Source organism: Rhinoderma darwinii, chromosome 3 (assembly GCF_050947455.1).
Source record: "Rhinoderma darwinii isolate aRhiDar2 chromosome 3, aRhiDar2.hap1, whole genome shotgun sequence".
Classification (NCBI taxonomy): Eukaryota; Metazoa; Chordata; class Amphibia; order Anura; family Rhinodermatidae; genus Rhinoderma; species Rhinoderma darwinii.
Window position 1 is genome coordinate 260854771 of NC_134689.1, and position 22732 is coordinate 260877502.

At 36.3% G+C, this 22732-nt stretch overlaps 11 non-coding genes across 11 annotated transcripts; all 11 read left to right on the forward strand.

Moving 5' to 3' along the window:
- Positions 1-43: 43 nt before the first annotated feature.
- Positions 44-117, forward strand: TRNAI-AAU (transfer RNA isoleucine (anticodon AAU)). The gene has a single exon. It is a non-coding gene; the product is annotated as a tRNA-Ile (tRNA).
- Positions 118-948: 831 nt separating this feature from the next.
- On the forward strand, positions 949-1022 carry TRNAI-AAU (transfer RNA isoleucine (anticodon AAU)). The gene has a single exon. It is a non-coding gene; the product is annotated as a tRNA-Ile (tRNA).
- An 831-nt stretch (positions 1023-1853) lies between these two features.
- Positions 1854-1927, forward strand: TRNAI-AAU (transfer RNA isoleucine (anticodon AAU)). Its single transcript has one exon. It is a non-coding gene; the product is annotated as a tRNA-Ile (tRNA).
- An 819-nt stretch (positions 1928-2746) lies between these two features.
- TRNAI-AAU (transfer RNA isoleucine (anticodon AAU)) lies at positions 2747-2820 on the forward strand. Its single transcript has one exon. It is a non-coding gene; the product is annotated as a tRNA-Ile (tRNA).
- An 823-nt stretch (positions 2821-3643) lies between these two features.
- Positions 3644-3717, forward strand: TRNAI-AAU (transfer RNA isoleucine (anticodon AAU)). The gene has a single exon. It is a non-coding gene; the product is annotated as a tRNA-Ile (tRNA).
- An 823-nt stretch (positions 3718-4540) lies between these two features.
- TRNAI-AAU (transfer RNA isoleucine (anticodon AAU)) lies at positions 4541-4614 on the forward strand. The gene has a single exon. It is a non-coding gene; the product is annotated as a tRNA-Ile (tRNA).
- Positions 4615-7247: 2633 nt separating this feature from the next.
- On the forward strand, positions 7248-7321 carry TRNAI-AAU (transfer RNA isoleucine (anticodon AAU)). The gene has a single exon. It is a non-coding gene; the product is annotated as a tRNA-Ile (tRNA).
- Positions 7322-10361: 3040 nt separating this feature from the next.
- TRNAI-AAU (transfer RNA isoleucine (anticodon AAU)) lies at positions 10362-10435 on the forward strand. The gene has a single exon. It is a non-coding gene; the product is annotated as a tRNA-Ile (tRNA).
- Positions 10436-17969: 7534 nt separating this feature from the next.
- TRNAI-AAU (transfer RNA isoleucine (anticodon AAU)) lies at positions 17970-18043 on the forward strand. Its single transcript has one exon. It is a non-coding gene; the product is annotated as a tRNA-Ile (tRNA).
- Positions 18044-18865: 822 nt separating this feature from the next.
- Positions 18866-18939, forward strand: TRNAI-AAU (transfer RNA isoleucine (anticodon AAU)). The gene has a single exon. It is a non-coding gene; the product is annotated as a tRNA-Ile (tRNA).
- Positions 18940-20662: 1723 nt separating this feature from the next.
- Positions 20663-20736, forward strand: TRNAI-AAU (transfer RNA isoleucine (anticodon AAU)). Its single transcript has one exon. It is a non-coding gene; the product is annotated as a tRNA-Ile (tRNA).
- The last annotated feature ends 1996 nt before the right edge of the window (positions 20737-22732 follow it).

Here is a 22732-nt window from a genome sequence, read left to right on the forward strand (position 1 = left end):
ATGTATTTTCTACTGACGTGACGTGAATCTTTGGTGTAAAAGTGGCCGGTTAGCTCAGTTGGTTAGAGTGTGGTGCTAATAACGCCAAGGTCACGGGTTCGATCCCCGTACGGGCCGTGGAAGCTCACTTTTGTTACATGCTTGTTACAGAGTTGAATAGTTGATAATATTGAAAAAAGGTCCATCAAATTCAACCTATAAACCTGCTGTGTTGATCCAGAGGAAGGCAAAAACTGTCTTGGAGTGCATTCCAATGTTGTCATTAGGGGAAAAATTCCTCCCTTACTCCAAATATGGCTATTAGAATAAATTCCTGGATCAAAGTTCCATCTCCAGAATCTGGTACAAATATGATGACATTTTATATTTTTCAAAAAAACACTTTTCAATGTGGCAGAGAGTTCAATCGTCGAACTGCTCTTACAGTAAAGAATCCCCATCTGTGATGAGGTCCTTTAATTACCTTGCTTTCCCTTCTTTGCACGCATTCTAGTTCAGCAATGTCCTTCTCATACACAGGTGCTCAAAACTGTACACAATATTCCATGTATGGTCTAACCGGTGATTTATAGAAATGCAGAGTTTGTTGCATGAAATCATCTTAGAGGTCCAATTTCAACCTTAAGGACAAAAATAATATCTTGATTTTGCCTCTTTGTATTCCGATAGTCATATCTTTATTATTTTTCCGTCCTCATAGTCATATAAGGGCTTGTTTTTAGCGAGACAAGTTCTTGTTTTTAATGGCAGCATTTAATGTACCATATAATGTACTGAAATAAAACTATTTGTGGGGTGGAATGGAAAACACAAAAGCAATTTGTCCAATGCTTTTTGAGTAGTAAAAATTTCAAGTTTATTTTATTATTCAGGTTAATAGGATATCAATATGAATACACGTTTGCATGTATTTTCTACTGACGTGACGTGAATCTTTGGTGTAAAAGTGGCCGGTTAGCTCAGTTGGTTAGAGCGTGGTGCTAATAACGCCAAGGTCACGGGTTCGATCCCCGTACGGGCCATGGAAGCTCACTTTTGTTACATGCTTGTTACAGAGTTGAATAGTTGATAATATTGAAAAAATGTCCATCAAATTCAACCTATAAACCTGCCGTGTTGATCCAGAGGAAGGCAAAAACTGTCTTGGAGTGCATTCCAATGTTGTCATTAGGGGAAAAATTCCTCCCTTACTCCAAATATGGCTATTAGAATAAATTCCTGGATCAAAGTTCCATCTCCAGAATCTGGTACAAATATGATGACATTTTATATTTTTCAAAAAAACACTTTTCAATGTGGCAGAGAGTTCAATCGTCGAACTGCTCTTACAGTAAAGAATCCCCGTCTGTGATGAGGTCCTTTAATTACCTTGCTTTCCCTTCTTTGCACGCATTCTAGTTCAGCAATGTCCTTCTCATACACAGGTGCTCAAAACTGTACATAATATTCCATGTATGGTCTAACCGGTGATTTATAGAAATGCAGAGTTTGTTGCATGAAATCATGTTAGAGGTCCAATTTCAACCTTAAGGACAAAAATAATATCTTGATTTTGCCTCTTTGTATTCCGATAGTCATAACTTTATTATTTTTCCGTCCTCATAGTCATATAAGGGCTTGTTTTTAGCGAGACAAGTTCTTGTTTTTAATGGCAGCATTTAATGTACCATATAATGTACTGAAAGAAAACTCTTTGTGGGGTGGAATGGAAAACACAAAAGCAATTTGTCCAATGCTTTTTGAGTAGTAAAAATTGCAAGTTTATTTTATTATTCAGGTTAATAGGATATCAATATGAATACACGTTTGCATGTATTTTCTACTGACGTGACGTGAATCTTTGGTGTAAATGTGGCCGGTTAGCTCAGTTGGTTAGAGCGTGGTGCTAATAACGCCAAGGTCACGGGTTCGATCCCCGTATGGGCCATGGATGCTCACTTTTGTTACAGAGTTGAATAGTTGATAATATTGAAAAAAGGTCCATCAAATTCAACCTATAAACCTGCCGTGTTGATCCAGAGGAAGGCAAAAACTGTCTTGGAGTGCATTCCAATGTTGTCATTAGGGGAAAAATTCCTCCCTTACTCCAAATATGGCTATTAGAATAAATTCCTGGATCAAAGTTCCATCTCCAGAATCTGGTACAAATATGATGACATTTTATATTTTTCAAAAAAACACTTTTCAATGTGGCAGAGAGTTCAATCGTCGAACTGCTCTTACAGTAAAGAATCCCCGTCTGTGATGAGGTCCTTTAATTACCTTGCTTTCCCTTCTTTGCACGCATTCTAGTTCAGCAATGTCCTTCTCATACACAGGTGCTCAAAACTGTACACAATATTCCATGTATGGTCTAACCGGTGATTTATAGAAATGCAGAGTTTGTTGCATGAAATCATCGTAGAGGTCCAATTTCAACCTTAAGGACAAAAATAATATCTTGATTTTGCCTCTTTGTATTCCGATAGTCATAACTTTATTATTTTTCCGTCCTCATAGTCATATAAGGGCTTGTTTTTAGCGAGACAAGTTCTTGTTTTTAATGGCAGCATTTAATGTACCATATAATGTACTGAAGAAAACTCTTTGTGGGGTGGAATGGAAAACACAAAAGCAATTTGTCCAATGCTTTTTGAGTAGTAAAAATTGCAAGTTTATTTTATTATTCAGGTTAATAGGATATCAATATGAATACACGTTTGCATGTATTTTCTACTGACGTGACGTGAGTCTTTGGTGTAAAAGTGGCCGGTTAGCTCAGTTGGTTAGAGCGTGGTGCTAATAACGCCAAGGTCACGGGTTCGATCCCCGTATGGGCCATGGAAGCTCACTTTTGTTACATGCTTATTGAATAGTTGATAATATTGAAAAAAGGTCCATCAAATTCAACCTATAAACCTGCCGTGTTGATCCAGAGGAAGGCAAAAACTGTCTTGGAGTGCATTCAAATGTTGTCATTAGGGGAAGAATTCCTCCCTTACTCCAAATATGGCTATTAGAATAAATTCCTGGATCAAAGTTCCATCTCCAGAATCTGGTACAAATATGATGAAATTTTATATTTTTCAAAAAAACACTTTTCAATGTGGCAGAGAGTTCAATCGTCGAACTGCTCTTACAGTAAAGAATCCCCGTCTGTAATGAGGTCCTTTAATTACCTTGCTTTCCCTTCTTTGCACGCATTCTAGTTCAGCAATGTCCTTCTCATACACAGGTGCTCAAAACTGTACACAATATTCCATGTATGGTCTAACCGGTGATTTATAGAAATGCAGAGTTTGTTGCATGAAATCATCTTAGAGGTCCAATTTCAACCTTAAGGACAAAAATAATATCTTGATTTTGCCTCTTTGTATTCCGATAGTCATAACTTTATTATTTTTCCGTCCTCATAGTCATATAAGGGCTTGTTTTTAGCGAGACAAGTTCTTGTTTTTAATGGCAGCATTTAATGTACCATATAATGTACTGAAAGAAAACTCTTTGTGGGGTGGAATGGAAAACACAAAAGCAATTTGTCCAATGCTTTTTGAGTAGTAAAAATTGCAAGTTTATTTTATTATTCAGGTTAATAGGATATCAATATGAATACACGTTTGCATGTATTTTCTACTGACGTGACGTGAGTCTTTGGTGTAAAAGTGGCCGGTTAGCTCAGTTGGTTAGAGCGTGGTGCTAATAACGCCAAGGTCACGGGTTCGATCCCCGTATGGGCCATGGAAGCTCACTTTTGTTACATGCTTATTGAATAGTTGATAATATTGAAAAAAGGTCCATCAAATTCAACCTATAAACCTGCCGTGTTGATCCAGAGGAAGGCAAAAACTGTCTTGGAGTGCATTCAAATGTTGTCATTAGGGGAAGAATTCCTCCCTTACTCCAAATATGGCTATTAGAATAAATTCCTGGATCAAAGTTCCATCTCCAGAATCTGGTACAAATATGATGAAATTTTATATTTTTCAAAAAAACACTTTTCAATGTGGCAGAGAGTTCAATCGTCGAACTGCTCTTACAGTAAAGAATCCCCGTCTGTAATGAGGTCCTTTAATTACCTTGCTTTCCCTTCTTTGCACGCATTCTAGTTCAGCAATGTCCTTCTCATACACAGGTGCTCAAAACTGTACACAATATTCCATGTATGGTCTAACCGGTGATTTATAGAAATGCAGAGTTTGTTGCATGAAATCATCTTAGAGGTCCAATTTCAACCTTAAGGACAAAAATAATATCTTGATTTTGCCTCTTTGTATTCCGATAGTCATAACTTTATTATTTTTCCGTCCTCATAGTCATATAAGGGCTTGTTTTTAGCGAGACAAGTTCTTGTTTTTAATGGCAGCATTTAATGTACCATATAATGTACTGAAAGAAAACTCTTTGTGGGGTGGAATGGAAAACACAAAAGCAATTTGTCCAATGCTTTTTGAGTAGTAAAAATTGCAAGTTTATTTTATTATTCAGGTTAATAGGATATCAATATGAATACACGTTTGCATGTATTTTCTACTGACGTGACGTGAATCTTTGGTGTAAAAGTGGCCGGTTAGCTCAGTTGGTTAGAGCGTGGTGCTAATAACGCCAAGGTCACGGGTTCGATCCCCGTATGGGCCATGGAAGCTCACTTTTGTTACATGCTTATTGAATAGTTGATAATATTGAAAAAAGGTCCATCAAATTCAACCTATAAACCTGCCGTGTTGATCCAGAGGAAGGCAAAAACTGTCTTGGAGTGCATTCAAATGTTGTCATTAGGGGAAGAATTCCTCCCTTACTCCAAATATGGCTATTAGAATAAATTCCTGGATCAAAGTTCCATCTCCAGAATCTGGTACAAATATGATGAAATTTTATATTTTTCAAAAAAACACTTTTCAATGTGGCAGAGAGTTCAATCGTCGAACTGCTCTTACAGTAAAGAATCCCCGTCTGTAATGAGGTCCTTTAATTACCTTGCTTTCCCTTCTTTGCACGCATTCTAGTTCAGCAATGTCCTTCTCATACACAGGTGCTCAAAACTGTACACAATATTCCATGTATGGTCTAACCGGTGATTTATAGAAATGCAGAGTTTGTTGCATGAAATCATCTTAGAGGTCCAATTTCAACCTTAAGGACAAAAATAATATCTTGATTTTGCCTCTTTGTATTCCGATAGTCATAACTTTATTATTTTTCCGTCCTCATAGTCATATAAGGGCTTGTTTTTAGCGAGACAAGTTCTTGTTTTTAATGGCAGCATTTAATGTACCATATAATGTACTGAAAGAAAACTCTTTGTGGGGTGGAATGGAAAACACAAAAGCAATTTGTCCAATGCTTTTTGAGTAGTAAAAATTGCAAGTTTATTTTATTATTCAGGTTAATAGGATATCAATATGAATACACGTTTGCATGTATTTTCTACTGATGTGACGTGAATCTTTGGTGTAAAAGTGGCCGGTTAGCTCAGTTGGTTAGAGCGTGGTGCTAATAACGCCAAGGTCACGGGTTCGATCAACGTACGGGCTATGGAAGCTCACTTTTGTTACATGCTTGTTACAGAGTTGAATAGATGATAATATTGAAAAAAGGTCCATCAAATTCAACCTATAAACCTGCCGTGTTGATCCAGAGGAAGGCAAAAACTGTCTTGGAGTGCATTCCAATGTTGTCATTAGGGGAAAAATTCCTCCCTTACTCCAAATATGGCTATTAGAATAAATTCCTGGATCAAAGTTCCATCTCCAGAATCTGGTACAAATATGATGACATTTTATATTTTTCAAAAAAACACTTTTCAATGTGGCAGAGAGTTCAATCGTCGAACTGCTCTTACAGTAAAGAATCCCCGTCTGTGATGAGGTCCTTTAATTACCTTGCTTTCCCTTCTTTGCACGCATTCTAGTTCAGCAATGTCCTTCTCATACACAGGTGCTCAAAACTGTACATAATATTCCATGTATGGTCTAACCGGTGATTTATAGAAATGCAGAGTTTGTTGCATGAAATCATGTTAGAGGTCCAATTTCAACCTTAAGGACAAAAATAATATCTTGATTTTGCCTCTTTGTATTCCGATAGTCATAACTTTATTATTTTTCCGTCCTCATAGTCATATAAGGGCTTGTTTTTAGCGAGACAAGTTCTTGTTTTTAATGGCAGCATTTAATGTACCATATAATGTACTGAAATAAAACTCTTTGTGGGGTGGAATGGAAAACACAAAAGCAATTTGTCCAATGCTTTTTGAGTAGTAAAAATTGCAAGTTTATTTTATTATTCAGGTTAATAGGATATCAATATGAATACACGTTTGCATGTATTTTCTACTGACGTGACGTGAATCTTTGGTGTAAAAGTGGCCGGTTAGCTCAGTTGGTTAGAGCGTGGTGCTAATAACGCCAAGGTCACGGGTTCGATCTCCATACGGGCCATGGAAGCTCACTTTTGTTACATGCTTGTTACAGAGTTGAATAGTTGATAATATTGAAAAAAGGTCCATCAAATTCAACCTATAAACCTGCCGTGTTGATCCAGAGGAAGGCAAAAACTGTCTTGGAGTGCATTCCAATGTTGTCATTAGGGGAAAAATTCCTCCCTTACTCCAAATATGGCTATTAGAATAAATTCCTGGATCAAAGTTCCATCTCCAGAATCTGGTACAAATATGATGACATTTTATATTTTTCAAAAAAACACTTTTCAATGTGGCAGAGAGTTCAATCGTCGAACTGCTCTTACAGTAAAGAATCCCCGTCTATGATGAGGTCCTTTAATTACCTTGCTTTCCCTTCTTTGCACGCATTCTAGTTCAGCAATGTCCTTCTCATACACAGGTGCTCAAAACTGTACACAATATTCCATGTATGGTCTAACCGGTGATTTATAGAAATGCAGAGTTTGTTGCATGAAATCATCTTAGAGGTCCAATTTCAACCTTAAGGACAAAAATAATATCTTGATTTTGCCTCTTTGTATTCCGATAGTCATAACTTTATTATTTTTCCGTCCTCATAGTCATATAAGGGCTTGTTTTTAGCGAGACAAGTTCTTGTTTTTAATGGCAGCATTTAATGTACCATATAATGTACTGAAATAAAACTCTTTGTGGGGTGGAATGGAAAACACAAAAGCAATTTGTCCAATGCTTTTTGAGTAGTAAAAATTGCAAGTTTATTTTATTATTCAGGTTAATAGGATATCAATATGAATACACGTTTGCATGTATTTTCTACTGACGTGACGAGAATCTTTGGTGTAAAAGTGGCTGGTTAGCTCAGTTGGTTAGAGCGTGGTGCTAATAACGCCAAGGTCACGGGTTCGATCCCCGTACGGGCCATGGAAGCTCACTTTTGTTACATGCTTGTTACAGAGTTGAATAGTTGATAATATTGAAAAAAGGTCCATCAAATTCAACCTATAAACCTGCCGTGTTGATCCAGAGGAAGGCAAAAACTGTCTTGGAGTGCATTCCAATGTTGTCATTAGGGGAAAAATTCCTCCCTTACTCCAAATATGGCTATTAGAATAAATTCCTGGATCAAAGTTCCATCTCCAGAATCTGGTACAAATATGATGACATTTTATATTTTTCAAAAAAACACTTTTCAATGTGGCAGAGAGTTCAATCGTCGAACTGCTCTTACAGTAAAGAATCCCCGTCTGTGATGAGGTCCTTTAATTACCTTGCTTTCCCTTCTTTGCACGCATTCTAGTTCAGCAATGTCCTTCTCATACACAGGTGCTCAAAACTGTACACAATATTCCATGTATGGTCTAACCGGTGATTTATAGAAATGCAGAGTTTGTTGCATGAAATCATCTTAGAGGTCCAATTTCAACCTTAAGGACAAAAATAATATCTTGATTTTGCCTCTTTGTATTCCGATAGTCATAACTTTATTATTTTTCCGTCCTCATAGTAATATAAGGGCTTGTTTTTAGCGAGACAAGTTCTTGTTTTTAATGGCAGCATTTAATGTACCATATAATGTACTGAAATAAAACTCTTTGTGGGGTGGAATGGAAAACACAAAAGCAATTTGTCCAATGCTTTTTGAGTAGTAAATATTGCAAGTTTATTTTATTATTCAGGTTAATAGGATATCAATATGAATACACGTTTGCATGTATTTTCTACTGACGTGACGTGAATCTTTGGTGTAAAAGTGGCCGGTTAGCTCAGTTGGTTAGAGCGTGGTGCTAATAACGCCAAGGTCACGGGTTAGATCCCCATACGGGCCATGGAAGCTCCCTTTTGTTACATGCTTGTTACAGAGTTGAATAGTTGATAATATTGAAAAAAGGTCCATCAAATTCAACCTATAAACCTGCCGTGTTGATCCAGAGGAAGGAAAAATAATAAAGTTATGACTATCGGAATGTACCATATAATGTACTGAAATAAAACTCTTTGTGGGGTGGAATGGAAAACACAAAAGCAATTTGTCCAATGCTTTTTGAGTAGTAAATATTGCAAGTTTATTTTATTATTCAGGTTAATAGGATATCAATATGAATACACGTTTGCATGTATTTTCTACTGACGTGACGTGAATCTTTGGTGTAAAAGTGGCCGGTTAGCTCAGTTGGTTAGAGCGTGGTGCTAATAACGCCAAGGTCACGGGTTCGATCCCCATACGGGCCATGGAAGCTCCCTTTTGTTACATGCTTGTTACAGAATTGAATAGTTGATAATATTGAAAAAAGGTCCATCAAATTCAACCTATAAACCTGCCGTGTTGATCCAGAGGAAGGCAAAAACTGTCTTGGAGTGCATTCCAATGTTGTCATTAGGGGAAAAATTCCTCCCTTACGCCAAATATGGCTATTAGAATAAATTCCTGGATCAAAGTTCCATCTCCAGAATCTGGTACAAATATGATGACATTTTATATTTTTCAAAAAAACACTTTTCAATGTGGCAGAGAGTTCAATCGTCGAACTGCTCTTACAGTAAAGAATCCCCGTCTGTGATGAGGTCCTTTAATTACCTTGCTTTCCCTTCTTTGCACGCATTCTAGTTCAGCAATGTCCTTTTCATACACAGGTGCTCAAAACTGTACACAATATTCCATGTATGGTCTAACCGGTGATTTATAGAAATGCAGAGTTTGTTGCATGAAATCATCTTAGAGGTCCAATTTCAACCTTAAGGACAAAAATAATATCTTGATTTTGCCTCTTTGTATTCCGATAGTCATAACTTTATTATTTTTCCGTCCTCATAGTCATATAAGGGCTTGTTTTTAGCGAGACAAGTTCTTGTTTTTAATGGCAGCATTTAATGTACCATATAATGTACTGAAAGAAAACTCTTTGTGGGGTGGAATGGAAAACACAAAAGCAATTTGTCCAATGCTTTTTGAGTAGTAAAAATTGCAAGTTTATTTTATTATTCAGGTTAATAGGATATCAATATGAATACACGTTTGCATGTATTTTCTACTGACGTGACGTGAATATTTTGTGTAAAAGTGTCCGGTTAGCTCAGTTGGTTAGAGCGTGGTGCTAATAACGCCAAGGTCACGGGTTCGATCCCCGTATGGGCCATGGAAGCTCACTTTTGTTACATGCTTGTTACAGAGTTGAATAGTTGATAATATTGAAAAAAGGTCCATCAAATTCAACCTATAAACCTGCTGTGTTGATCCAGAGGAAGGCAAAAACTGTCTTGGAGTGCATTCCAATGTTGTCACTAGGGGAAAAATTCCTCCCTTACAACAAATATGGCTATTAGAATAAATTCCTCGATCAAATTTCCATCTCCAGAATCTGGTACAAATATGATGAAATTTTATATTTTTCAAAAAAACACTTTTCAATGTGGCAGAGAGTTCAATCGTCGAACTGCTCTTACAGTAAAGAATCCCCGTCTGTGATGAGGTCCTTTAATTACCTTGCTTTCCCTTCTTTGCACGCATTCTAGTTCAGCAATGTCCTCATACAAAGGGGCTCAAAACTGTACACAATATTCCATGTATGGTCTAACCGGTGATTTATAGAAATGCAGAGTTTGTTGCATGAAATCATCTTAGAGGTCCAATTTCAACCTTAAGGACAAAAATAATATCTTGATTTTGCCTCTTAGTATTCCGATAGTCATAACTTTATTATTTTTCCATCCTCATAGTCATATAAGGGCTTGTTTTTAGCGAGACAAGTTCTTGTTTTTAATGGCAGCATTTAATGTACCATATAATGTACTGAAGAAAACTCTTTGTGGGTGGAATGGAAAACACAAAAGGAATTTTGTCCAATGCTTTTTGAGTAGTAAAAATTGCAAGTTTATTTTATTATTCAGGTTAATAGGATATCAATATGAATACACGTTTGCATGTATTTTCTACTGACGTGACGTGAGTCTTTGGTCTAAAAGTGGCCGGTTAGCTCAGTTGGTTAGAGCGTGGTGCTAATAACGCCAAGGTCACGGGTTCGATCCCCGTATGGGCCATGGAAGCTCACTTTTGTTACATGCTTATTGAATAGTTGATAATATTGAAAAAAGGTCCATCAAATTCAACCTATAAACCTGCCGTGTTGATCCAGAGGAAGGCAAAAACTGTCTTGGAGTGCATTCAAATGTTGTCATTAGGGGAAGAATTCCTCCCTTACTCCAAATATGGCTATTAGAATAAATTCCTGGATCAAAGTTCCATCTCCAGAATCTGGTACAAATATGATGACATTTTATATTTTTCAAAAAAACACTTTTCAATGTGGCAGAGAGTTCAATCGTCGAACTGCTCTTACAGTAAAGAATCCCCGTCTGTAATGAGGTCCTTTAATTACCTTGCTTTCCCTTCTTTGCACGCATTCTAGTTCAGCAATGTCCTTCTCATACACAGGTGCTCAAAACTGTACACAATATTCCATGTATGGTCTAACCGGTGATTTATAGAAATGCAGAGTTTGTTGCATGAAATCATCTTAGAGGTCCAATTTCAACCTTAAGGACAAAAATAATATCTTGATTTTGCCTCTTTGTATTCCGATAGTCATAACTTTATTATTTTTCCGTCCTCATAGTCATATAAGGGCTTGTTTTTAGCGAGACAAGTTCTTGTTTTTAATGGCAGCATTTAATGTACCATATAATGTACTGAAGAAAACTCTTTGTGGGGTGGAATGGAAAACACAAAAGCAATTTGTCCAATGCTTTTTGAGTAGTAAAAATTGCAAGTTTATTTTATTATTCAGGTTAATAGGATATCAATATGAATACACGTTTGCATGTATTTTCTACTGACGTGACGTGAATCTTTGGTGTAAAAGTGGCCGGTTAGCTCAGTTGGTTAGAGCGTGGTGCTAATAACACCAAGGTCACGGGTTTGGTCCCCGTATGGGCCATGGAAGTTACATGCTTGTTACAGAGTTGAATAGTTGATAATATTGAAAAAAGGTCCATCAAATTCAACCTATAAACCTGCCGTGTTGATCCAGAGGAAGGCAAAAACTGTCTTGGAGTGCATTCCAATGTTGTCATTAGGGGAAAAATTCCTCCCTTACTCCAAATATGGCTATTAGAATAAATTCCTGGATCAAAGTTCCATCTCCAGAATCTATTAATAAAAGAAAAAAGTGGACCACCGGCGCTGCTATAACCAATGTCAAGGCAATAATTGAATTGAAATGTTTATTGAAAAGGGCTACGCGTTTCGACGCCGAACCGGCGTCTTCATCAGGCCAATACACATTGTGCGATGTGCACACGTTTAAATACACAATGAAATGAGATGATTGCCATTCACAACCCAAAAGAAACGCCCATAAGGGCGGATCAAAGGTCAAATGTAAAGATTGCATACTGCTAACGCCCAAAACAACACATTAACAAGTTTGTTTCAGGGTAAAACGTGTTACATAAATACAAAGTGATAAATAATGTTAAAAATGCAGAGAATAATAAAATAATTAGTAGCATATTAAGAACGAACAACTACGATCAAAAAACACCATAATATCTACAAAAGTCCTTATATTAATAAAATACAGAATACGTATACTAAGCATTAATGTAAAATTGCAAAGACGTTCTATGAAATGAAGGATTACCGTAAGATAAAAGGAAATATACATAGCGTCCTTAAGCTCCTAGGTAACGCTAAAATACGGTGGCCGAAAAGGGACATATCACTGAATGGACCGCATTTTGGAACGCAAACACGTCCACAGATATCACATGGGCAGTGAGCCGCAAAATGAAACGCAGGAAATATATGAATATCATCGAACCAATACACAAGAAGAAGGATACAAATCGTAAGTAAAGGAACTAATTTAAAATTGTGATAATATGAATGCAATCAATTAATGATCGGATTCTTATGTTAAGTGAAATATTCTCATTAAAAAATAGTATTAGAAAGAGACCATAAAAGTATAATATGTTCAAACAGCCTATAAAATATGGTATAAAAATTAACATAAGAAGAAGAACTAAAATACAATCAAGATACAATACTCAAACCATATTAACAGCGGTACAATTACTCCTAGTGTATCAGAAAATGCATTATTATATATATATATAATAGATTATTCTAGAGACGTTTCAATGAGGTCATTCAAACCACTAGGGTGTAAAGTCTCAAGTTTGAAAATCCAGAAATGTTCTCTCTGTTTTAGCCTATTAAACCTATTTGGCACATCTAATGGGATTTGTTCTATTGGTGTTATGACTATATTTTCAAAATTACATTTATGTTGAAAGGCACAGTGGCGAGACACACTGTGTTTAAGAAAACCCTGCTTGACATTAAAACGATGTTTATTGACCCGATTTCTCAACGTTTGGGTAGTCCGACCTACGTATTGTAAACCACAGGTACAGTGTAACAAATAAACTACGTACGAGCTCCCACAATCTAAATGATTTTTAATTGGAAAAATAGCCCTAGTTTTAAATGAGGAGAATTCGACTACTTTGTCAGAGATGTTGGCGCAACAAAAACATCTCTTATGCCCACAAGAAAAGGACCCTTTGTTAGTTGACAAGGGATCTACAGTATTCTTTTTAATATCAGGTAGTTTACTAGGCGCTAATATGTTTCTCAGGGTTTTTGATCTTCGGAACGTAATTAACGGTTTTACTGGGAGCAAGGGTTTAAGGAAGGGATCACTAGTCAAAATGTGCCAATGTTTCAAAAAAATAGATCTAATATGTTTGCTACCTTTATTAAAAGACGTAATAAAGTTTAAATTGTATTCAGTTGGTTTGGCTTTTTTAGGTAACGTTGTTTGAATACATTCTAATTGTGTCATGCCTCTAGCTCTTGATTCTGCCCCTTTAATCAGAGTCCTAGGAAAACCTTTTTCTATGAACCTTTTATTCAGGATATCACACTCTCTATTAAAACTACAATCATCAGAGCAATTCTTTCTTATTCTGCGGAATTGTCCAAAAGGGACATTTTTAAGCCAAGGAGTGTAATGAGCACTCCTGAAATCCAGATAGCTATTTACGTCCACACTTTTAAAATGAGTATTGGTAGAGAAATGTTTGCCATTATTAGTTATCGTAAGATCTAAAAAGTCAATAGTGGTCCCTGAAAAAGTATACGTAAAATTTAAACCAAAATGATTGTTGTTTAAAAGATCTATAAAAGCAATAGCAGAGGTCATGTCACCCTTCCAAATGAAAAATAAATCGTCAATGTAACGTTTATAGAAGACGATGTTATTAGAAAAATTATGTACATTCAAAATGTGGGATTCCTCAAAACAACCCATATACAGGTTAGCGTAAGAGGGTGCGAAACGCGACCCCATTGCACACCCCTTTAACTGTCTATAAAAATAATTGTCAAATGTAAAAACATTGTGTGTTAAAATGAAATCTATGCATTCAATAATAAAATTGAGCTGTTTGTTAGAAAAACGGAGGTCCGATATAAGGAATGAGGAGATAGCTTCCATACCAAGAGTGTGTGGGATGTTGGTATACAAAGAGGACACATCAGCAGTTAAAAAGCTCAGTTCAGATATATCACAGTTAGATTGCAATGCAAGAAGCTCCCTAATCAATTGAGTGGAGTCCTTGAGAAAAGAAGGTAAATTTAAAACGAATGGTTGTAAATGGATATCAATAAAATGGGACAAATTATTATTAAGAGATCCTATTCCAGAAATAATAGGTCTGCCTGGAGGGTTTGACAAGGACTTATGTATCTTTGGGAGATGATACATAAAAGGGGTAGCAGGAAAAGGTACAGTGAGGAAACTCCTCTCTTTTTTGCTTAATAAGTCGTCATTAAAAGCTGTCTCAATGAGTGTCTTATATTCCTGTTCATACTTCGGAATAGGGTTAAAAGTGAGTTTTTCGTAAAATAATGTGTCCGATAATAATCTCAACGCTTCGTTGACATAATCTCCTCTATGTCAACGAAGCGTTGAGATTATTATCGGACACATTATTTTACGAAAAACTCACTTTTAACCCTATTCCGAAGTATGAACAGGAATATAAGACACTCATTGAGACAGCTTTTAATGACGACTTATTAAGCAAAAAAGAGAGGAGTTTCCTCACTGTACCTTTTCCTGCTACCCCTTTTATGTATCATCTCCCAAAGATACATAAGTCCTTGTCAAACCCTCCAGGCAGACCTATTATTTCTGGAATAGGATCTCTTACTAATAATTTGTCCCATTTTATTGATATCCATTTACAACCATTCGTTTTAAATTTACCTTCTTTTCTCAAGGACTCCACTCAATTGATTAGGGAGCTTCTTGCATTGCAATCTAACTGTGATATATCTGAACTGAGCTTTTTAACTGCTGATGTGTCCTCTTTGTATACCAACATCCCACACACTCTTGGTATGGAAGCTATCTCCTCATTCCTTATATCGGACCTCCGTTTTTCTAACAAACAGCTCAATTTTATTATTGAATGCATAGATTTCATTTTAACACACAATGTTTTTACATTTGACAATTATTTTTATAGACAGTTAAAGGGGTGTGCAATGGGGTCGCGTTTCGCACCCTCTTACGCTAACCTGTATATGGGTTGTTTTGAGGAATCCCACATTTTGAATGTACATAATTTTTCTAATAACATCGTCTTCTATAAACGTTACATTGACGATTTATTTTTCATTTGGAAGGGTGACATGACCTCTGCTATTGCTTTTATAGATCTTTTAAACAACAATCATTTTGGTTTAAATTTTACGTATACTTTTTCAGGGACCACTATTGACTTTTTAGATCTTACGATAACTAATAATGGCAAACATTTCTCTACCAATACTCATTTTAAAAGTGTGGACGTAAATAGCTATCTGGATTTCAGGAGTGCTCATTACACTCCTTGGCTTAAAAATGTCCCTTTTGGACAATTCCGCAGAATAAGAAAGAATTGCTCTGATGATTGTAGTTTTAATAGAGAGTGTGATATCCTGAATAAAAGGTTCATAGAAAAAGGTTTTCCTAGGACTCTGATTAAAGGGGCAGAATCAAGAGCTAGAGGCATGACACAATTAGAATGTATTCAAACAACGTTACCTAAAAAAGCCAAACCAACTGAATACAATTTAAACTTTATTACGTCTTTTAATAAAGGTAGCAAACATATTAGATCTATTTTTTTGAAACATTGGCACATTTTGACTAGTGATCCCTTCCTTAAACCCTTGCTCCCAGTAAAACCGTTAATTACGTTCCGAAGATCAAAAACCCTGAGAAACATATTAGCGCCTAGTAAACTACCTGATATTAAAAAGAATACTGTAGATCCCTTGTCAACTAACAAAGGGTCCTTTTCTTGTGGGCATAAGAGATGTTTTTGTTGCGCCAACATCTCTGACAAAGTAGTCGAATTCTCCTCATTTAAAACTAGGGCTATTTTTCCAATTAAAAATCATTTAGATTGTGGGAGCTCGTACGTAGTTTATTTGTTACACTGTACCTGTGGTTTACAATACGTAGGTCGGACTACCCAAACGTTGAGAAATCGGGTCAATAAACATCGTTTTAATGTCAAGCAGGGTTTTCTTAAACACAGTGTGTCTCGCCACTGTGCCTTTCAACATAAATGTAATTTTGAAAATATAGTCATAACACCAATAGAACAAATCCCATTAGATGTGCCAAATAGGTTTAATAGGCTAAAACAGAGAGAAAATTTCTGGATTTTCAAACTTGAGACTTTACACCCTAGTGGTTTGAATGACCTCATTGAAACGTCTCTAGAATAATCTATTATATATATATATAATAATGCATTTTCTGATACACTAGGAGTAATTGTACCGCTGTTAATATGGTTTGAGTATTGTATCTTGATTGTATTTTAGTTCTTCTTCTTATGTTAATTTTTATACCATATTTTATAGGCTGTTTGAACATATTATACTTTTATGGTCTCTTTCTAATACTATTTTTTAATGAGAATATTTCACTTAACATAAGAATCCGATCATTAATTGATTGCATTCATATTATCACAATTTTAAATTAGTTCCTTTACTTACGATTTGTATCCTTCTTCTTGTGTATTGGTTCGATGATATTCATATATTTCCTGCGTTTCATTTTGCGGCTCACTGCCCATGTGATATCTGTGGACGTGTTTGCGTTCCAAAATGCGGTCCATTCAGTGATATGTCCCTTTTCGGCCACCGTATTTTAGCGTTACCTAGGAGCTTAAGGACGCTATGTATATTTCCTTTTATCTTACGGTAATCCTTCATTTCATAGAACGTCTTTGCAATTTTACATTAATGCTTAGTATACGTATTCTGTATTTTATTAATATAAGGACTTTTGTAGATATTATGGTGTTTTTTGATCGTAGTTGTTCGTTCTTAATATGCTACTAATTATTTTATTATTCTCTGCATTTTTAACATTATTTATCACTTTGTATTTATGTAACACGTTTTACCCTGAAACAAACTTGTTAATGTGTTGTTTTGGGCGTTAGCAGTATGCAATCTTTACATTTGACCTTTGATCCGCCCTTATGGGCGTTTCTTTTGGGTTGTGAATGGCAATCATCTCATTTCATTGTGTATTTAAACGTGTGCACATCGCACAATGTGTATTGGCCTGATGAAGACGCCGGTTCGGCGTCGAAACGCGTAGCCCTTTTCAATAAACATTTCAATTCAATTATTGCCTTGACATTGGTTATAGCAGCGCCGGTGGTCCACTTTTTTCTTTTATTAATTGATCTACTTTGACAGCAAAGTTCGCTTTGCATGTGCATGGACCTGGCAGCAGCTTTCTGACTCTTGAGATACTTAAACGGTATCCACTACCTTAGGTGAGCAATTTTCCAATTATATTGCTCCTTTTACTCCATCGCTTTTATTTTGCACTATGTGGCGCCGTGTATCTCTTTTCTTTCTCCCATAGTATCTCCAGAATCTGGTACAAATATGATGAAATTTTATATTTTTCAAAAAAACACTTTTCAATGTGTCAGAGAGTTCAATCGTCGAACTGCTCTTACAGTAAAGAATCCCCGTCTGTGATGAGGTCCTTTAATTACCTTGCTTTCCCTTCTTTGCACGCATTCTAGTTCAGCAATGTCCTTCTCATACACAGGTGCTCAAAACTGTACACAATATTCCATGTATGGTCTAACCGGTGATTTATAGAAATGCAGAGTTTGTTGCATGAAATCATCTTAGAGGTCCAATTTCAACCTTAAGGACAAAAATAATATCTTGATTTTGCCTCTTTGTATTCCGATAGTCATAACTTTATTATTTTTCCGTCTTCATAGTCATATAAGGGCTTGTTTTTAGCGAGACAAGTTCTTGTTTTTAATGGCAGCATTTAATGTACCATATAATGTACTGAAGAAAACTCTTTGTGGGGTGGAATGGAAAACACAAAAGCAATTTGTCCAATGCTTTTTGAGTAGTAAAAATTGCAAGTTTATTTTATTATTCAGGTTAATAGGATATCAATATGAATACACGTTTGCATGTATTTTCTACTGACGTGACGTGAGTCTTTGGTGTAAAAGTGGCCGGTTAGCTCAGTTGGTTAGAGCGTGGTGCTAATAACGCCAAGGTCACGGGTTCGATCCCCGTATGGGCCATGGAAGCTCACTTTTGTTACATGCTTATTGAATAGTTGATAATATTGAAAAAAGGTCCATCAAATTCAACCTATAAACCTGCCGTGTTGATCCAGAGGAAGGCAAAAACTGTCTTGGAGTGCATTCAAATGTTGTCATTAGGGGAAGAATTCCTCCCTTACTCCAAATATGGCTATTAGAATAAATTCCTGGATCAAAGTTCCATCTCCAGAATCTGGTACAAATATGATGAAATTTTATATTTTTCAAAAAAACACTTTTCAATGTGGCAGAGAGTTCAATCGTCGAACTGCTCTTACAGTAAAGAATCCCCGTCTGTAATGAGGTCCTTTAATTACCTTGCTTTCCCTTCTTTGCACGCATTCTAGTTCAGCAATGTCCTTCTCATACACAGGTGCTCAAAACTGTACACAATATTCCATGTATGGTCTAACCGGTGATTTATAGAAATGCAGAGTTTGTTGCATGAAATCATCTTAGAGGTCCAATTTCAACCTTAAGGACAAAAATAATATCTTGATTTTGCCTCTTTGTATTCCGATAGTCATAACTTTATTATTTTTCCGTCCTCATAGTCATATAAGGGCTTGTTTTTAGCGAGACAAGTTCTTGTTTTTAATGGCAGCATTTAATGTACCATATAATGTACTGAAGAAAACTCTTTGTGGGGTGGAATGGAAAACACAAAAGCAATTTGTCCAATGCTTTTTGAGTAGTAAAAATTGCAAGTTTATTTTATTATTCAGGTTAATAGGATATCAATATGAATACACGTTTGCATGTATTTTCTACTGACGTGACGTGAATCTTTGGTGTAAATGTGGCCGGTTAGCTCAGTTGGTTAGAGCGTGGTGCTAATAACGCCAAGGTCACGGGTTCGATCCCCGTATGGGCCATGGAAGCTCACTTTTGTTACAGAGTTACAGAGTTGAATAGTTGATAATATTGAAAAAAGGTCCATCAAATTCAACCTATAAACCTGCCGTGTTGATCCAGAGGAAGGCAAAAACTGTCTTGGAGTGCATTCCAATGTTGTCATTAGGGGAAAAATTCCTCCCTTACTCCAAATATGGCTATTAGAATAAATTCCTGGATCAAAGTTCCATCTCCAGAATCTGGTACAAATATGATGACATTTTATATTTTTCAAAAAAACACTTTTCAATGTGGCAGAGAGTTCAATCGTCGAACTGCTCTTACAGTAAAGAATCCCCGTCTGTGATGAGGTCCTTTAATTACCTTGCTTTCCCTTCTTTGCACGCATTCTAGTTCAGCAATGTCCTTCTCATACACAGGTGCTCAAAACTGTACACAATATTCCATGTATGGTCTAACCGGTGATTTATAGAAATGCAGAGTTTGTTGCATGAAATCATCTTAGAGGTCCAATTTCAACCTTAAGGACAAAAATAATATCTTGATTTTGCCTCTTTGTATTCCGATAGTCATAACTTTATTATTTTTCCGTCCTCATAGTCATATAAGGGCTTGTTTTTAGCGAGACAAGTTCTTTTTTTTAATGGCAGCATTTAATGTACCATATAATGTACTGAAGAAAACTCTTTGTGGGGTGGAATGGAAAACACAAAAGCAATTTGTCCAATGCTTTTTGAGTAGTAAAAATTGCAAGTTTATTTTATTATTCAGGTTAATAGGATATCAATATGAATACACGTTTGCATGTATTTTCTACTGACGTGACGTGAGTCTTTGGTGTAAAAGTGGCCGGTTAGCTCAGTTGGTTAGTGCGTGGTGCTAATAACGCCAAGGTCACGGGTTCGATCCCCGTATGGGCCATGGAAGCTCACTTTTGTTACATGCTTATTGAATAGTTGATAATATTGAAAAAAGGTCCATCAAATTCAACCTATAAACCTGCCGTGTTGATCCAGAGGAAGGCAAAAACTGTCTTGGAGTGCATTCCAATGTTGTCATTAGGGGAAAAATTCCTCCCTTACTCCAAATATGGCTATTAGAATAAATTCCTGGATCAAAGTTCCATCTCCAGAATCTGGTACAAATATGATGACATTTTATATTTTTCAAAAAAACACTTTTCAATGTGGCAGAGAGTTCAATCGTCGAACTGCTCTTACAGTAAAGAATCCCCGTCTGTGATGAGGTCCTTTAATTACCTTGCTTTCCCTTCTTTGCACGCATTCTAGTTCAGCAATGTCCTTCTCATACACAGGTGCTCAAAACTGTACACAATATTCCATGTATGGTCTAACCGGTGATTTATAGAAATGCAGAGTTTGTTGCATGAAATCATCTTAGAGGTCCAATTTCAACCTTAAGGACAAAAATAATATCTTGATTTTGCCTCTTTGTATTCCGATAGTCATAACTTTATTATTTTTCCGTCCTCATAGTCATATAAGGGCTTGTTTTTAGCGAGACAAGTTCTTGTTTTTAATGGCAGCATTTAATGTACCATATAATGTACTGAAGAAAACTCTTTGTGGGGTGGAATGGAAAACACAAAAGCAATTTGTCCAATGCTTTTTGAGTAGTAAAAATTGGAAGTTTATTTTATTATTCAGGTTAATAGGATATCAATATGAATACACGTTTGCATGTATTTTCTACTGACGTGACGTGAATCTTTGGTGTAAAAGTGGCCGGTTAGCTCAGTTGGTTAGAGCGTGGTGCTAATAACGCCAAGGTCACGGGTTCGATCCCCGTACGGGCCATGGAAGCCCACTTTTGTTACAGAGTTGAATAGTTGATAATATTGAAAAAAGGTCCATCAAATTCAACCTATAAACCTGCCGTGTTGATCCAGAGGAAGGCAAAAACTGTCTTGGAGTGCATTCCAATCTTGTCATTAGGGGAAAAATTCCTCCCTTACTCCAAATATGGCTATTAGAATAAATTCCTGGATCAAAGTTCCATCTCCAGAATCTGGTACAAATATGATGAAATTTTATATTTTTCAAAAAAACACTTTTCAATGTGGCAGAGAGTTCAATCGTCGAACTGCTCTTACAGTAAAGAATCCCCGTCTGTGATGAGGTCCTTTAATTACCTTGCTTTCCCTTCTTTGCACGCATTCTAGTTCAGCAATGTCCTTCTCATACACAGGTGCTCAAAACTGTACACAATATTCCATGTATGGTCTAACCGGTGATTTATAGAAATGCAGAGTTTGTTGCATGAAATCATCTTAGAGGTCCAATTTCAACCTTAAGGACAAAAATAATATCTTGATTTTGCCTCTTTGTATTCTGATAGTCATAACTTTATTATTTTTCCGTCCTCATAGTCATATAAGGGCTTGTTTTTAGCGAGACAAGTTCTTGTTTTTAATGGCAGCATTTAATGTACCATATAATGTACTGAAAGAAAACTCTTTGTGGGGTGGAATGGAAAACACAAAAGCAATTTGTCCAATGCTTTTTGAGTAGTAAAAATTGCAAGTTTATTTTATTATTATTTTATTGGTTAGAGCGTGGTGCTAATAACGCCAAGGTCACGGGTTCGATTCCCGTATGGGCCATGGAAGCTCACTTTTGTTACAGAGTTGAATAGTTGATAATATTGAAAAAAGGTCCATCAAATTCAACCTATAAACCTGCCGTGTTGATCCAGAGGAAGGCAAAAACTGTCTTGGAGTGCATTCCAATGTTGTCATTAGGGGAAAAATTCCTCCCTTACTCCAAATATGGCTATTAGAATAAATTCCTGGATCAAAGTTCCATCTCCAGAATCTGGTACAAATATGATGAAATTTTATATTTTTCAAAAAAACACTTTTCAATGTGGCAGAGAGTTCAATCGTCGAACTGCTCTTACAGTAAAGAATCCCCGTCTGTGATGAGGTCCTTTAATTACCTTGCTTTCCCTTCTTTGCACGCATTCTAGTTCAGCAATGTCCTTCTCATACACAGGTGCTCAAAACTGTACACAATATTCCATGTATGGTCTAACCGGTGATTTATAGAAATGCAGAGTTTGTTGCATGAAATCATCTTAGAGGTCCAATTTCAACCTTAAGGACAAAAATAATATCTTGATTTTGCCTCTTTGTATTCCGATAGTCATAACTTTATTATTTTTCCGTCCTCATAGTCATATAAGGGCTTGTTTTTAGCGAGACAAGTTCTTGTTTTTAATGGCAGCATTTAATGTACCATATAATGTACTGAAGAAAACTCTTTGTGGGGTGGAATGGAAAACACAAAAGCAATTTGTCCAATGCTTTTTGAGTAGTAAAAATTGCAAGTTTATTTTATTATTCAGGTTAATAGGATATCAATATGAATACACGTTTGCATGTATTTTCTACTGACGTGACGTGAATCTTTGGTGTAAAAGTGGCCGGTTAGCTCAGTTGGTTAGAGCGTGGTGCTAATAATGCCAAGGTCACGGGTTCGATCCCCGTACGGGCCCTGGAAGCTCACTTTTGTTACAGAGTTGAATAGTTGATAATATTGAAAAAAGGTCCATCAAATTCAACCTATAAACCTGCCGTGTTGATCCAGAGGAAGGCAAAAACTGTCTTGGAGTGCATTCCAATGTTGTCATTAGGGGAAAAATTCCTCCCTTACTCCAAATATGGCTATTAGAATAAATTCCTGGATCAAAGTTCCATCTCCAGAATCTGGTACAAATATGATGAAATTTTATATTTTTCAAAAAAACACTTTTCAATGTGGCAGAGAGTTCAATCGTCGAACTGCTCTTACA